The sequence below is a fragment of the Nycticebus coucang genome, chromosome 4 (genome assembly GCF_027406575.1).
Source record: "Nycticebus coucang isolate mNycCou1 chromosome 4, mNycCou1.pri, whole genome shotgun sequence".
NCBI classification, from domain to species: domain Eukaryota; kingdom Metazoa; phylum Chordata; class Mammalia; order Primates; family Lorisidae; genus Nycticebus; species Nycticebus coucang.
Window position 1 is genome coordinate 43,452,673 of NC_069783.1, and position 15,980 is coordinate 43,468,652.

Here is a 15,980-nt window from a genome sequence, read left to right on the forward strand (position 1 = left end):
CTGGCTCTTTCTTTCTTTTCTTTCTTTCTTTCTTTTTTTTTTTTTTGTATGTGATACATTTATTTATTTTTATTTATTTATTTATTTATTTTTCTTTTTTATTGTTGGGGATTCATTGAGGGTACAATAAGCCAGGTTACACTGATTGCATTTGTTAGATATAGTCCCTCTTGCAATCATGTCTTGCCCCCAAAAGGTGTGACACACACCAAGGCCCCACCTCCCTCCCTTCTTCCCTCTCTCTGCTCTTCTTTTCTCCACGCACTTCTGGCTCTTTCTAATCCATGTAGCTGCCCTCCTACCTGGCATTCATCCACAGCATGTGAGGTCTGGGTGGAGGATCCTGCCTCCTCCCACTTCACTGCAGGACAGTCTCTGCTTTCCTTTCAGGGCAGTCCCTCATCTATAACACAGGAGGCAGAAATCGCTGTCTTTGTAGCCACACACACATATATACAAAAAACAGAGCAAAGGGAAGATTAGAACAGGAAGTAGGAGGAGAGACGGGTAACCCATCTCAGTGCCCATACCCCAGCAGGGTGCCCTCCACCCTGATCATAGACCTTCAAGGTCCACACAGCCTCATCTCGGGGAATGGTCACCCACAACTGCTGCTGCTGTGCTCTGAGCCATCTCCGACCAGAAGAGAACAGACTGTAAGATCCAGGAGAGAGTTTCTAAATTCCTGACTTTGACCTGTGGACTGGGCAGGACGAGGAGCGTGGGCCCGTGAGAGTGGCTGTAGCAATAGGGACGCAGCTTCAGGTGCTTCGGCTGTGGCCAGGGGAGTCCAGGTCAGCCTCTTCCACAGCTGAGCACTGGAGCTGGGGACATCCTTCTTGCTTTTGCCACTTCCATATCCGGCAGGAGTTGCTAATCCTTTATTACCAAAAATAACTTCTTTATCTAAGATCCAGTCACTGTGAAACCTCACAGCCATCAGGATGCTGTTTCTTCCAATCCTACATGGTCACTGACTTTTCTAATGGTGTTCCTGAGGCCCTGCAGGGCCCTGGAATGCCTTCTGAACCATTGAGGGGGTGTGCGGTTGTGTTCGGTAGAGTTTCAATGTGCAGTGATCCTTACTGTGTTTTTTCAAAGCATGGATTAAACAGCAACTTGTGGGGACTAGCCTCATGTTCTAGAGAAAAAAGACACTTGTCTATGGAATGACAGGAGGACCCAGTCATTTCAGCTACTTCTGGGCATCCACATGTTATTCCCTGTGTGTCTGCTGATGGTGAATCCATGTGTGCTGCCTTCCACTCTGTGTGTTCATATCTATGATGTTTGGTGTTTATTATCTGGCCTTGAAGGACTTGCATTTTTGTTTATTCTGCTTTGCTATTTGATTGCAAATGCCTCCAGGGAGCAGAACATCCCTCCTCCTTTCTCTGTCTCCTAAACATGCTCTACTGCTGACAGTGGCCACCCCAGGAGCGCTGCCCAGGTCACTATAGGGCCCACTCTAGCCAGGAAACTGCCAGTTCCCCCAGACACATGTCACCTGCAGAAACATAAATCTGCCTCCCAAAAGGGATCAATCCCTGGGTCCGAATTTTTGAAGTACTTTGGCCCTTTTCCCTGGAACTCAGTTTAACAGCAGATCTCCCAAGGAGAGTTTCCACTCCACAGTTTCTGCCTGCTCTCCTCACATACCACCTTAATTACATTATCTGCCTCCAGGAATAGGAGATGGTGAACGGAATGAGGGGAAATAGGTGGCAGGGCAGAGGCAATGAGGAAACATCGGTAATACTATGCTAGGAGGCACAGATGTGGCGGGGTGTTTCCATGAAGTGGCCTCTGTAACATAGGAGGACAAGAACTTTATGTGTCCAGTTCACATCTATGTTCCCAGCACCAAGAAAAGTGCTCTGCTTATGTTCAATAAACATTTGCTGGAAAAATGACACTTGGGCTACCAAGCCAGTTAGGCAATTCATGAACTCTCTGGATTTTTCACCTTTTCTCCTCTCTAAACGGAAGGAGCTAGTGCTGTAGTTCATTTACTCTGCTATATCTCAGAAATATAATGTTGAGTGGGAAAGAAGAGTAATAGATGATGACATGTTATATCAATTATCTTTCAAAGATAAGAAAAAGCAAAAGTAAGTAATACCCTGTTCAAGGATATATGGTATATAAGTCAGCTATTCCCACAATAGTGCTGCATAACAAATGACCCCAAAACTCAATGGCAGGCAACATGCATGTATTTTTACTCAGGTGGTCTGGTGGATTGTCTGGGGCCTGGCTAATCTCGGCTAGGTTCAGTTGGGCTCAGTTCTAACTTCAGATTGGTTCTAGGTCTACTCTATATGTTTCTCATGCTCCTCGGACCAGCAGATAAAACACAGGCAGAAATATGAGAGGGCAAAGTGAGAACATTTCACTCTTCCTAAGGCCTGGGCTCAGAATTTTCACCCCATCACTGCCTACAACATTGTACCAGCCAAAGCGAATCTGACATCTGTGGGAAGGGAAATTTATTCCATCTCTAAGGGAATGAACTTCAAAGTCATAGGTCAAGAGGTACTTAAAGAACATGGACCAATAATGAAATCAACCATGCCAACATATTTGGCAAAACTATAAAAATGATCAAGGGAGCTATAAACACAAAATTCAGGCTAGTGGTTATTTCTGGGGCATATGGACATGAGAATGAGAAGAACATGAATGGTAATGATCTGTTCTAAGGTTGAGTGGTAGGTTCATAGGCTTCATTATTATTATGCTTTGTAATTTATAGACATGCCATTTTGTACATATTGAATGTTACAAAATTAAAACAGCGAATTTAAGTAAATAAATAATAAATAATGAATAAATAAATAACAGCGAATTTAAGTAAATAAATAATAAATAATGAATAAATAAATAAATAACTAAGGGGTTATCCAACTGTTTGAGAGGTTCTTTTCAGCACTAACATTGTATGTGCTGCAGTTCTAAGGTACACAGGAGCTGAGAGATCTCTTTTAGAGATGGGAAACTCCTGAACTTTTCCAATTCTCTGTTGCCTTCTGTACTGTGGTTTAAATCATGATGTATGTTGTATACCTAACACATGGTGTGGGTGGTGGTGGTTCCATAATATCTTGCCCCTCCCACTTGCAGCCTCCACACAGCTTCTTTCTGAGTATGGCACAAAGATGGTGGTGGGGGGGAAGAGGTCAAGTTCATGGCCAGGTGTCTTCAGGATATATTGGGTAAGTGTTGATATTGAGTATGCAGGTGTGGATATTGAGTCCCAGCCTCCTTGGCTGAAAGGATAGGAGTGTCTCAGGTGTGGGTGCTGCGAGTGGGATTGGGCCTAGGGAAGGGTAGTGTTTTCCATTACACAAACATCTCCAGTTTCAGCCTCCAATTTGGGGAAGCAAAATAATTTTGGCCCCCCAAGCAGTATCTGTCTCTGGAACTGATTATCTGCTTTGTTAAGTTCAGAGGCATTCTGATAAGGGTAATTGAATTAGGCTTCTCAGGACTCCTACAAGCTGGCTGGCTGCCACAGTAGGGGGTCTCGCTGTCCAGGGCCCTTGGCATGCAGCAATCTCTCCACTGCCCTCTTTGGAGTGGGCCCTCCTAGGGGTCACAGCGCCTTGGGCTTGGCCTTTGAAGAGCACTGCATTGCAGGGAAGCCTCTATTCACACCAAAGGCCTCTCATGCTTCCCTGGAGTCTCGCTTTGAATCTGTTCCCAGCCTGCTTTCCAGGCCTCTGGAAATGAGGTGGGGCGAGAGAGGTGGGGTGAGAAGTCTTCCCCCTGAGATAGAGGAATTTCTGGAGGTCAAGGAAATGTCTACCCAGAGACAAAAAGAGATAGAGGTCAAAGTTCAAATGATGTTGATCTAAATTTTTCCCAATTCTAGAGGGCATTTTCCTCAAAGAAACTTACCTCCACCCTTCCCACAATTTTGGCAGAACTGTCACCTGAAATGATAGAATCTGGTCACATGGCAATATTATGAAAGCAGCCATCTAAGCTTTAGAAAATCAATAGGCTGCTGCAATGAGTTATCTGACCCCTCAAAATGTAGCTCCAGCCCCTATTTCTCACATCTTGACGTGGTCTGCACACTCCCATGCTACCCTTCTCTTCCTGTGACCCCGTGCTGAAGCAAACATCATCTCTGTTTGGTGTGCACCTCTTAGAAGTCATTCCTTCTTCCACCCACCAGATGAGGGGCCCACAAAAATGCAGCATAAAGAGGGCGGCAAAGGGCAGAGCAACTATGCAGTGTGGCCTTCAAGGTCAAATCAAGGCCTCTCAGTTCTATGAATCTGTCCGTCCCACCCAGTTCCCAACCTTCTGCCCACCACACAGCCCTCCCTATCCATCATCCTGTGTACCCACCCACTCAGGTCCCAACATTGTTCCAAGCAAAAGCAATGTAGTTTTAGAGACTGCTAGGACAGATCTAGGTTCCAAGCCTGACTCTAGAATTTACTACCTGTGTAATCTTTGACAAGTTATAAGCCTGGGAGGATTGGCAATAACACAGAGGCTTCCAAACATTCTCAGTCCATGGTGTCCTTACTACGCCAGTCATTTTCACAGCATCTCTGGGCCTTAAAAAATATCTAAGAGCGTTTATACTTATCAAGAAATTAGGAACAAACACTTTAATAAGAATTTATTATTTTAACAGAGTATATAATATAAATTGCAAGAAAAAAGTCATTGTTTGATTTTATTCTTAAGCAGCAATGATTACTTGTTAATGGGTTGTAGGCACCTATTGGACACTGTACAATTCCTCAAGTCTTGGAACCTGATTGTACATTGCTTCCCTCATCCCCTGTTCCATGTTGCCTTTCATATGGTTCTTTTTATTTATTGTAGCCACCACCAAAGAACTAGCTCCTCAAGGACATGACATCATCAAAAAGAATGTGCTATAAGCTAATGTTAAAATTGTGAACTACCTCGAGCTAGTAGTCTGCACAGTGTCTAACACATGTCAATCAAGGTGTGGCCTTCAAAAATTTAAAATAATCTATACTCCCGTTGAGTTTGCTTTGGCATCCTGGAGGGGGAACTATAGCAATAATTTTGAAAAAGCACCTAACATATTATAGGTATTTAAAAAATTGGCAGCTATTATTACTTTGAACTTTTAAAGTCATTGTTGGTTGCTTTATGACTGAATTCTTTCTTTTTTTTTTCCCCCCAGAGACAAGATCTCACTCTGTCACCCAGGCTAGAGTGCAATGGCATCATCATAACTCCCTTTCTATTTTTTTTGTAGAGACAGGGTCTTGTTATTGCTTAGGCTGGTCTTGAACTTCTGACCTCAATAATCTTTCCACCTCAGTGTGAGCCACTGTGCTCAGCCTTTATGACTGAATTCTGTTTAATAAATGTTTCTTGAAGGGATGGATGGATACCTTCCATCCTTTGGCTCTCCTGTATTTAGGCGTATCCATCCATGCGCCCACCAAGCAGCAGAAAGTGGACTTTTCTGTTAGCCCCTACCCCATTCTACTGGATTGTGTTGGCCCCTCTTCCCCTCTATCTACCTCATGTTGCTTTGAAGAATCATCATTCTTTGGGCCCTGCATTAGGACCATCTTTCTTATGTGTAGCTTGTTTTTTCAAGCAGTCTCTCCAAATTCCTCTAGGCTAGAAACAGGTATACTTTACTCAGGAATTCCCACATTTTCTGATTGGGAATGTTCCCCACAGAGTTGACCTAGGTGCTCAGTAAATACTTACTGAATTATTTGATTTATGTTATGGTTCTATGAACAAACCAATGTCAACCTTTTGATGAAGTTGTTTAGAGACTATTAATTAAAAAGTGAGCAGCTAATGGTTTAGCGAAAGAAGGAGGAGGCTTGGCAGGTGATGACCCAGTGAGGCAGCAGGCTTGACTGGATAGAGAGAGAATGAGAGGGAGTCATGAGGAGTAATGTTAAAAGCTAGAAAGAAACATTTTAAAATGTGAATGTTAGCAGTTAAATGGAGTTTATACCAAAGAGTTGGTTGTATAAAGGTGGTTGCACCATATTGAATCACTTTACCTAGGGAAGGAGGACAAAGGGTGGAGAAGAAATCAAAATAACATGCCCTGTCAAGGGAGAGGTCCAATTGAAAACATTTTGCTTGGGTCTAACTGGCCATAGGTCCAATGGTTTTCTATCCACCACACAAGTAAATAGCTTAAGAGCAGGCTGCCCGCCAGCATAAACCTTTGTGTGGAAAATACTGCCAGTGTGGCCATGGAAAATGCCTGCTTGCTGACCATAATTATACAGAATATGTGCAAATAAAAGCTGAAAGAAAATACTTTTGCAGAGGCGTGTTTTTTTCTGTTCTTATTTTGACAGAGTGGAAGAGAAATTGACAGACCATTTTCTCATTCTCCGGGTCAAGGGAGAATGAGCTCATGCTGCACAGCCAGGCTAGGAGTTAGTTTTCAGGAAGAGCCCCCCCAAAACTAGTTTCTACACACTGACCTACATTTATGGGTCTTTCAGTCCTGAGCCTCAGGGGCAAGGATCTGTGGATAGAAAGGAGAAGGCCACAGAGGCCATTGTCTTGCTTAGATCTGACCCATTAAGGTTGGTCTTATTCAGCCAAAGGGAGATGGAGAAGTTGGGGTGTTCAAAGCACGATTCCCACCTTTTAAGGTTAACTTCAGTAGAAAGTAACTCTGCTGTGGTTCCCATCAGAGACAATCCCTAACTCTAAAGAAGCCCAGAGCGTAACAAATGTCTCCTAGAGAGCCCTCTCCAAGCAGCAAGATGGTAGGTAGATTTTGTTCCTTCAAGTTTTATATCTGCCCTTCCAGAAAGTTGCCCTTTCTCTTCTCTTTGACATTTTAAGGAATACTTAAGTGAAAATGCTTAGGTGAAGAGTTGGTATTTGCCAGTCTGTCACCATTGTATTTCAGTGATTTTCATGATACTTTGCACAATAATGGTGACCAATAAATATTTGTTGAGTGAATAAGGAACATAATCAATGTGCAGAGATGATTTAAATGATCTGGAACCACAGGTGAGAATAGGCTCAGCAAACTTTTTCTGTAAAGGACCAGAAAGCAAGTATTTTCAGCTTCGCTAAAAGCTGGTCTAACTCTTTAACTCTGTGCTTATAGGTAAAAGCAGCCACAGATGATATGTCAACAAATGGGCATGGCCAGATAGTCCCAAGGGACTAGCGAAGCCAGGAAGATCTAGCTTTGCGTCTTGTAGGAAAATGGAGTTAATTGGCTTGGGCAAAGTTACACTTGGGTTGGTGGCAGCAGAACCAGGATAAACCATAGGTCTCCTAACTCCTTGTTCAGAGCTTAAGACTTAGCATTCAAAAATTAATTTTTGAGGTTTAACAATATGACATGGATAGCTCCTGTTACTCAATCAATGTTATAGACCTTGGAAAAATAGATATGTGAACTAGGTTATGTACTTGTGTTTATAGCCACGGGCCTGAGAGGGCACTGGTGTTCCTTGACAACCTCACAATCGGCTTCCATGGATTGTTTGTCAGAAAAGACAGTGTGGAGTGCCAAACCCTGAAGTTATTCATGTCTTAATAGGTAGTGTAGACTGAGACCTCATCCTCTCCATAAACAGTCAAACTGAATGGGAAAACATGTGAAAAGAAGATGCCAGGGCAAGTGCATGTTGGGAAAGAGAAAACCTGGCCCACTTCCCAGGACCTGAGATGCTATGTAAAGCCAGCTTATGCCACCCTGGCTGCCACCACTGCTCTAGGACTGAGCTGTCCAAGATGGTAGTCACAAGCCCTGTATAGCTACCAGGCATGTGAAATATGGCAAGTGCAAATGAAGAAGGAAAGTTCAAATTTATTTAATTTTAGTTTGTTTAAATTTGAACTTAGAAAATTGGTACTCATTGAAATTATTAGAAAATACTTAAGTCTGTCTGGAACAACCTGCGTATGTGAATCTACTTTTTCAACAGGATATTTTAAGAAATCTAAATACAGATGAAATTTTTTCGATGCAATTAGCCACGTGGATAAAGATTTAAAGTACACGGTGGTCTCTCAAAGCTTTCATGCCAAACTAAAGGATTTCAAATATCTCACTAATGATCTCTCTATATTGATTATTCATTACAATTCATTTCATCTGCTTTTTTACTTTTTTTGCTGCATCTACTAGAAAATGTAAAATGGCATATGTAACTCACATTATATCACTGTTTTGGGGAAACCAGCCTCACATCCTTAAGAACAACCTGATTTACCCCAAAGCCTACATTTTCTCTCTGAGCACCTACAGCAGATTTTGTCTAAACCAGAACTCCACAGCATTCCTACCTAGTCTCTGATTGCTTCATAAAACTTCCTTTCCATCCTTGCCCAGGGGAAGTGGAGGAAGGAGACTTTGTCATTCTCAACAGAACCTGGCATGGAATAGGGACAAACTCTGGATTTAAGTAAAATGATGCCTGAATACGAAAAGTGGGACTGTGCCCTGCTCCCACAGCAGTGGTGACATGTGATGCTCAGCACACGTGACAGGTAACACAGGCACAAGCTGCCGCTTCATAGGTGGGCTTCAGCTTCCCTGCCTATAAAGTGAGAGTAATATTCCTTGCCCTCCTCTGAGGACTATTAACCATAAGAATTAATATCTGAGAAAAACCTGAAAAAATGAAAGCACTGTTCTAATGTTAATAATTTGCAGTCTCCAAGGGAGGAATTCTGCTCTTTCCCACCTTCCCTTTCTTTCCTTTTGATCCATTTAGCAAATGCTAAATGCCAAATGCCTGCCTCCCCACCCGCCCCACTCTGCCTGCTTCCTGTCAGGAGAATCCTGGTTGTCTAACTGGCTCCTTCCTTCTCGCCCCCTGTAATCACCTTCAGTTTGCAAACACAGCCTTGGGGCCAACAGTAGTTTATCCAATCTCATCTTCATCTTCCACCAAGCCCACAGTGTGTGAGATCAGCTCACACACTGTGTTTCAGGCCCACTGTTACCCACTGCATGATGAAATGTACACAGAGACCCTCAAAATTGGTGTTAAAAGTACATAAACCTCTTGGGTTGTTGAGATTCTAACCCAAGCAGGGCGTTTGTGTAATATCACTAAAAGCAGGTATGATGGATAAAAACGAATGATAGCCCCGTCCAAAAGTAAACTGAACTGCTCATCCCTCAGGGCTGTTTATAAATAGAGGGGAGTCCGTTTGTTTGGGATCCCGGGGACAGGCCGGCACTCCATTTAGATAATGACCACATTTCGTGCTTAGCTGTCACTCTCTGGCTTGCAAGGTGGCGATTAATCAAACAGTGTTTTGGTTTCTTCTGATATACATCTAGTCCTTCCGGTTGAGAGTGAGCTGAAGATGGCTTCAACAGTTTACAGAACAGCCTGGGCTAGTACATTAGAAGGCAGCAGGCTGAGGACCCTCTGCGGGCCCAGCAGGCTGGACATTCCAGTTGGAATTCTCAGTTGGGAGCAGCTGTGTGGATCGGAATTCCAGAAGTTCAGTGCAGTGTAGTCCTGGCCTTCTGGGGGCCTCACAGACTTGTTATGCTCAGTCCTTGAAAGTGAATAAGCCTTTCGTTAAGACAGATACCTTGAGCTGAAGGAACATCAAAATTAGAATAACTGGAAGGCTTCTATTTTTCTGATGAGGTAATTTGTCAGATGCAGACCAAGGGCAATACAGTCTCTCCCCTGGACTCCTCGCCTCCACCAGCTAGAGTTTGGGTGGGGAGCAGTGTTGTGGGTATTCTTGCAAGACACCCCCAGCCCAACACACCCGGCCCCATCACCACAGTCCGCCTTGCAGGCTATCAGGGATTATTCCATCATAACCATCAGTCCTGTTTAAGTCCATCATCTCAAAAATCCCAGGGCTCCCAGATCATCCTTTCCCCAACTCCCACCCCCTAATCTTCATGGCATAGCCCCCATGCACTGCCTGCCCCTGAGGGCCCCCTCCTTCATCACCCTCAAATTCTTTCCTCCATTCCCCACTGAGATTCAGTGTTCCATGATTACAATCCCTTCTTTACATACACTTGTAATTCCCTTCATTGTATCCTTTGGCAAAACCCCAATCCTTTAAAAAAAGTAACCTTCCATCTATTTCATGCTTGAAGCCATGCCGCTGAATATAGCTGGACAAAAACATACACATTTCACGTTCACATTCGTGACCCTTAACTTCATGCGGCTCCCTAGCTGTGCTTGGTAATCCTAGCCTGATCACTCTCTAGGTCTCCCAGACACCAACCTGTGGGGCAGACCCAGAGAAGCCTGCTTCCCATTTCTCAGATGGGAATTTCTCAGGATACAAGCAACTGGACCAGAACTCCTGCATACCCCCACCACCACATTCACTGGTTTATCTGCATCTACGCCCATACTCCACCCCACTCCTGCTACCATGGATAAACTGTCCCTGCCCTCATCCCGAACCACCCCCTCCACTTGGACATCAGATACCATCCCTTTTGCCTTTGCTGTAACAATGACCTTTCCTTGCTCTTGCATCTCTTTCTACTGGGTCATTTATATCAACATATGAACTTGTAATATCTCCTTTATTTTAAAAACTCTCTCTTGACCCTATCACCCCGCCAGCTACTACACGACACTGCCTTTTGTCTCCTTTATAGCAAAACTTCTCTCAAGAGTGGGCTACACCTGCTGCCCGATCCTTGGTCCCTCCTGACCTCACTTCAGGCAGGCTGTTGTCCTCTTTGTTCCACCAGAACTTTTTCTTGCCACAGTTACTAATGACACTTACATTGCTAAATCCACCAATTTTCAGCCATACTTGACCTACAGCATTTTTTTTTTTTTTTTGAGATACAGTCTCACTTTGTAGCCTTTGATAGAGTGCCATGCAGTCATAGCTCACAGCAACCTCAAACTCTTGGGCTCAAGTGTTCCTCTTGCTTCAGCCTCCCAAGTAGGTGGGACTATCAGCACTCGCCACAAAAATAGACAAGGTCTTGCTCTTGCTCAGGCTTGTATCAAACTCCTGAGCTCAAGCAGTCCACCTGCCTCGTGCTCCCAGAGTGCTAGGATTACAGGAATGAGCCACCACACCTGCTCAACCTACAGCAATTTTTTCCAGGGCCGATTGCTTCATCATTCTTTTCCTGGCTTCCAGGATTCTACTCTGTTGTGTCTCCTTTTACTGCCTTGGCCAAATGTTCTTAGGTTCCTTTGCTGGTTCCTCTCTGTTTTCTCAAGCTCTAAACATGGACACAACCCCAGATAGCCCTTGGCCCTCTTCTCTATCTACACTCACTTCTGACTCCTCCTGTCTAGTGGCTTCAATCATCCTCTATCTGCTAATGACTCCCACATTTACATCTCCAGCTCCCCGACTCCAGGCTTGCATTTCCAACTGCAAACATAGTATCTCCACTTGGATACAGGACTCAAACTCAACATGTCCACAAAAGAGTTCCCAGTATCACCATTCATCCCAGCCTGCCTATTCTCCATCCTTTCCCAAATCAGTAAATGGCAACTTCGCCCTTCCAGTGTCTAGGCCAAAAGCAAAAGTCTTCTTTGCTCTTTCTTTCCTCTATTCGCTTACAAATTACCAGCACAACATGTCAGTTCTGCCTTTAAAATTGATCTAGAATCCAGCCAATTTTACCATTTCCACTAATACCACAAGGTCCGAGTCACCATCACTATCTCTCATCTGGTTTATGATAGCATCCTCAGTTGGGGACCACAGTTGGGGCTGTGACCAGAACACCAACGTGTTTGCTTCTCCCTAGGGGCCTGAGCTTCTTCACATCATTGTGCCATTGGGGCTGCATCTAAGGGCAAGTATATATATAGAGGGAGAAAGGGGGAAGACAGAGAGAGACAGAGAGAGAAGCTGGGTTGCCTTTCTATTCTAGCCTTCCTAAGGAACAGGTGCTACACTAAGCCCTGAGAACACAGGGATGACTAAGAAATAGTTCTGAGTTAAAGTTGTATATAGACTAGAAGGGAAGATGGACAAGAGGACTCTAAGGTCAGAGCCCAATGTTCTAAGGGCTGTCACAGAATTAAGCAGAGACCTTGGGAAGCAAGGTGAGGAGGGGGGTAATTTAGAATTGGGGTGAGGGTTTGAGTTGAGCTGGAAGGCTCAACAGGAATTACAATACGGAAGAGGAGGAGAGTGCTTCTCTGTAATGAGAATTGCACACTAGGTAAAGAGGTTAAAAAAGGACAGGTGGCAGGCGGTGGGGTGAGTCAGATAGAATGGATTCAAATGCTCCTTTCTACTAGCTAACCTGGAGAAATTGCATAATCTCCTGGAGCCTGTTTTCTCATTTACAAAAAGGGAATTACTTGTCAGACTTGAGAAAACTACCACAATGTCTGACATTTAATAGGCATCCAATAAAGGATGATTTTAAAAAATTAGTTGGTTCAAATTCCCTAATGTAAATTTCTTTGATGTTTTTCCTTTCATCAGCCCTATTTCAACAGTTGCAAACAGTCTGTTGAGTTTTAATCTAAAAAAGAAAAAAATGAGCAATTTTAGGAGTAGGAAATCAGAAAGATGAATTTCCCTTAGCCTCGTTTAAATCAAAGCTGTGCAGTGGCCATATCGTCTCACCCCTTATTATCAACTCAGAAGATCCTTGCAGCAGACCATAGATTTGATTCTGGGGCCTAGTCTGGGAATATGGACTGGCAGACGAACCAGTTTCCATGTCATGTAACCCTCTATGTCAGCTGAGGTGGAAGGAATGGAGAGAAAATAAAATGGAGATAAAAGTTTTCTTTTAAATTCGATTTAAATCTCTACAGTCAAGAATAGAACATATAACAATTGCGCCCTGTCTTAAGATGCTTGAGGCCCTGTTAAAGAGATTAGACTCAAACCTGAGTCTGAGTTAGCAGCACAGGGTAACATCCAGTGTTTCAAAGGTCAGAATGGATGATGAAGACACCGGGTCAGGGGAAGCCAAGGGTGGACAGGACCCTCACCCCACTGTCATGATAGGGGAGCCCGGAGCCTGTCTCACCAAATCTGGTGCAGACGGTATCTCTACAGAATCACCTACTGGGCTTTTTAGCTTTTCATTACAAGATTGCAACTTTCTAGAAATGAAGTCCCAGCACAACTCTAAAGCCATTAGGCCAGATCCACCCAGAAGGCCTACCCCACATGCTTTGGGGATTAGCATCGGTCTTATTTAACAATATAATTAATGTTTAGATAATTTAAGAATTTCGTATGCTTTTTGGAGGGCTTTTGAGGGGAGCAACCTTGGCAGACAAAGCCACGTTTTCTTTCACTCTTAGACAGATGCCTTTTCTGATCCCATTAATGAGAAACACCCTTCCTGTCTGTGCCGGGCCAAGTGAGTCAGAGCAAGCGTTCCCACTGTGGTGAGGGGCTGGAGGATCACCAGTCTACTGTCACAGACCCAGTGAAGGCCAGGGAGGCAGGGACTGCGCAGAGCAGAGAAGCAGCTGGGTTATTGGGGACGGCCACTGTTCCAGGTTTCTATATGGAGCTCCACCAGGCAACACAGCACACATAGTTCTCTGGGTGTGAAATGCAGACGCAAGTTGCTGAGTTGTCTTGGAATACACTTGTCCTTTCCCTGGGACTCAATTTGTTCCTGTTTCAAATGGACATGGTTGTCCTTATCTGTCCTGCTTTAGTAGCTGATAAGCCAACCCATCCATCAGCAGTGAGGAGGGATTCCTAAGTCATCCAGGAAAGGGAGAGGGAAGTCAAAATTTGACCTAATTTATAGATCTCATGTAACCTGAGGACAAGGAGTATAAAACAAGGCTACAAAAGCCCCTTTGCACCATGAGATGTGTCCTGCAGGGCCAGGCATGACTAACTTCCTCCTTCCAAATCAAGGCCCTGGGGAGTGGTGGTTAGGAGCGCAGGTGCCTGGGCTGGCTGGTTTGAAGCCCTGCTCCATCACTCCTGTGTGTGCCTCTAGGTGCCAGTTAGTGGGCCTCCCTAAGCCTCACCATCTATAAGTGGGTACAATAATGGCAACACCCTTATACTCTGTAAACTCATGGTGAGAATTAAATGAAATAACGAATAGGCAGTCCTCACTGTGCATAATTCAAACAAACGTGCGTTTCAGTTTTTGCAGTTTAATTCCATAATTCCAGTCCCCTACAACATGGTTCAAATTTCATGTGTATTAATTGTGAGTGAATGTGTGCAATACCGGCTTCTCTGCTAGCTCTTCATTCCCCAATCTCTGCGTAGAGGACAGAGGCACATCATGACCAATCACATCACTTCTTTGAAAGCCTGTCAGTGACTGGCCACTGTGCATCTATCATTCAGTTCCTGCAGCTGTGTTGCCTCCTTGCTCTCCAGGGACAAGCTCACCTGAAATTTTCCAAAAGATTATTGGACAAGAAAGAGGCAACTGCAGCAAAGAAAAACAGGTGACAGCAATGGAAGTGAAATTCAAATCCAACACGGGAATTTATAGAAGAAATAATTAACCATGGGACAATTGACTCTGCCACTGTTTGAAAGACTCTGTGTAAGAACCTGGAGAAATTCAGTGAAGGAGAATTTAGAGATATAAACAAGGAGATTGGGTGTGACAAAAAGGACGATGGCATCTCAGAGGAAATGGTGCTAGCAAAAATTGTCCCATGAAAGGAACTCTCACAGATACTTCAGGACACTGAAAGTGCAAAGGGTAAAATATTGGAAGCTGCTGCCAACTTAGAAAGGCTAAGACAATTTGCAAGTCATGTGAAAGACGTTTATTCCGCCTCCTAAGTTCTACAATGAGAAGGCAGCAAGCACCATCCAAACTATGCCTGAAGTTTTCTTTTCTTTTCTTTTTTTTGCAAAGGAATAAAACATTTTAATTTTATTGTTTTTAATGCTTTAAATTATGTGGTCAGTAAATATTAGTTTTACTTTTTCTCATTTTACTATGCATTTGTGACTGACAGGAAGAAAGTTTTTAGTGTTTGACATAATTTTTAAAGCTCCCATAACAGTTGTAATTTTCCCCCATGATTATTAAGATTGTCTTGTGGGATTTCAGCTGATGCAATCATTTTTTACAGTCCCCACACTACTATGCAGAGAGAAGACAGCCTGGTTCTAACGACAAATGCTGAGAAGCGGCGGCTGCTGTCATGATTATGCCCAGGGAGTCCAGAGGAGCTGGTTGTGTTGACTCTCCCATCACCCTTTCTCTTCACCCATCAGGTGAGAACACTGGCTGAAGAAAGTCTGGATCAGTAAGAAGTTGTAACAATCAGGGAGGAAGGGCCCTGAGCTGACAGGAAGCCTTACCCAGAGAAGGTTCTATCTGCAATGAATAAATATGCAAACCCCAGGCAATGTGGCTGGTGGAAATTTACACATGCTTTCCTAGCACCTTTGAATGCTTGGCACTTGGTAGAACCTTTCAGATGCTGTATTTAACTTGACTGACAGTAGAAGAGATAGAACGTTTCTGGGGTGTTCAAGATCCTGAAGAGAATCCCACTCTGACCCTGTTTTAAGAATGCAGAGGGTGGTCAAAGGCCCAGAGAACAGAAATTCTTGGAAGTTCCAACCCACCCTCATTTCTCTAGTGAATTGATCCATCTAAAGCACTTATTAGAATAAGTTCTTTATTAGAATAAGTTGCTCAGTGCCAAGCAAAATGAAGGTGTGGGGTTAAGACAACTTCCCTTTGTCTATATTCACCAAAAGGGGCTATGCCGGCAGTTGTTTTATTTCTAGAGATGTGGGCACTGAGGTCCTCTGCCAACACTGCTTTCTCTTATTAGTGGCCTGCTTTTGTGAGAGGTCTGAGATTAAGGGATGGGTGTGGGAAGAGGAGAGGATGGCCTGCCTGTGAAGTTCTGGCTACTTCAGTCCATGCTGAGATCTTTGGTATCTTTATTACCTACTGCTAGACCTTACTCAGGATGTAACATGACTTTGTCTGCCAACTGTTGCCCCTCCAGGGTAGGGTGTCATCCTTTCTTGCCTCACCACACACAGAAGGGGCTCTCAATAGCTGT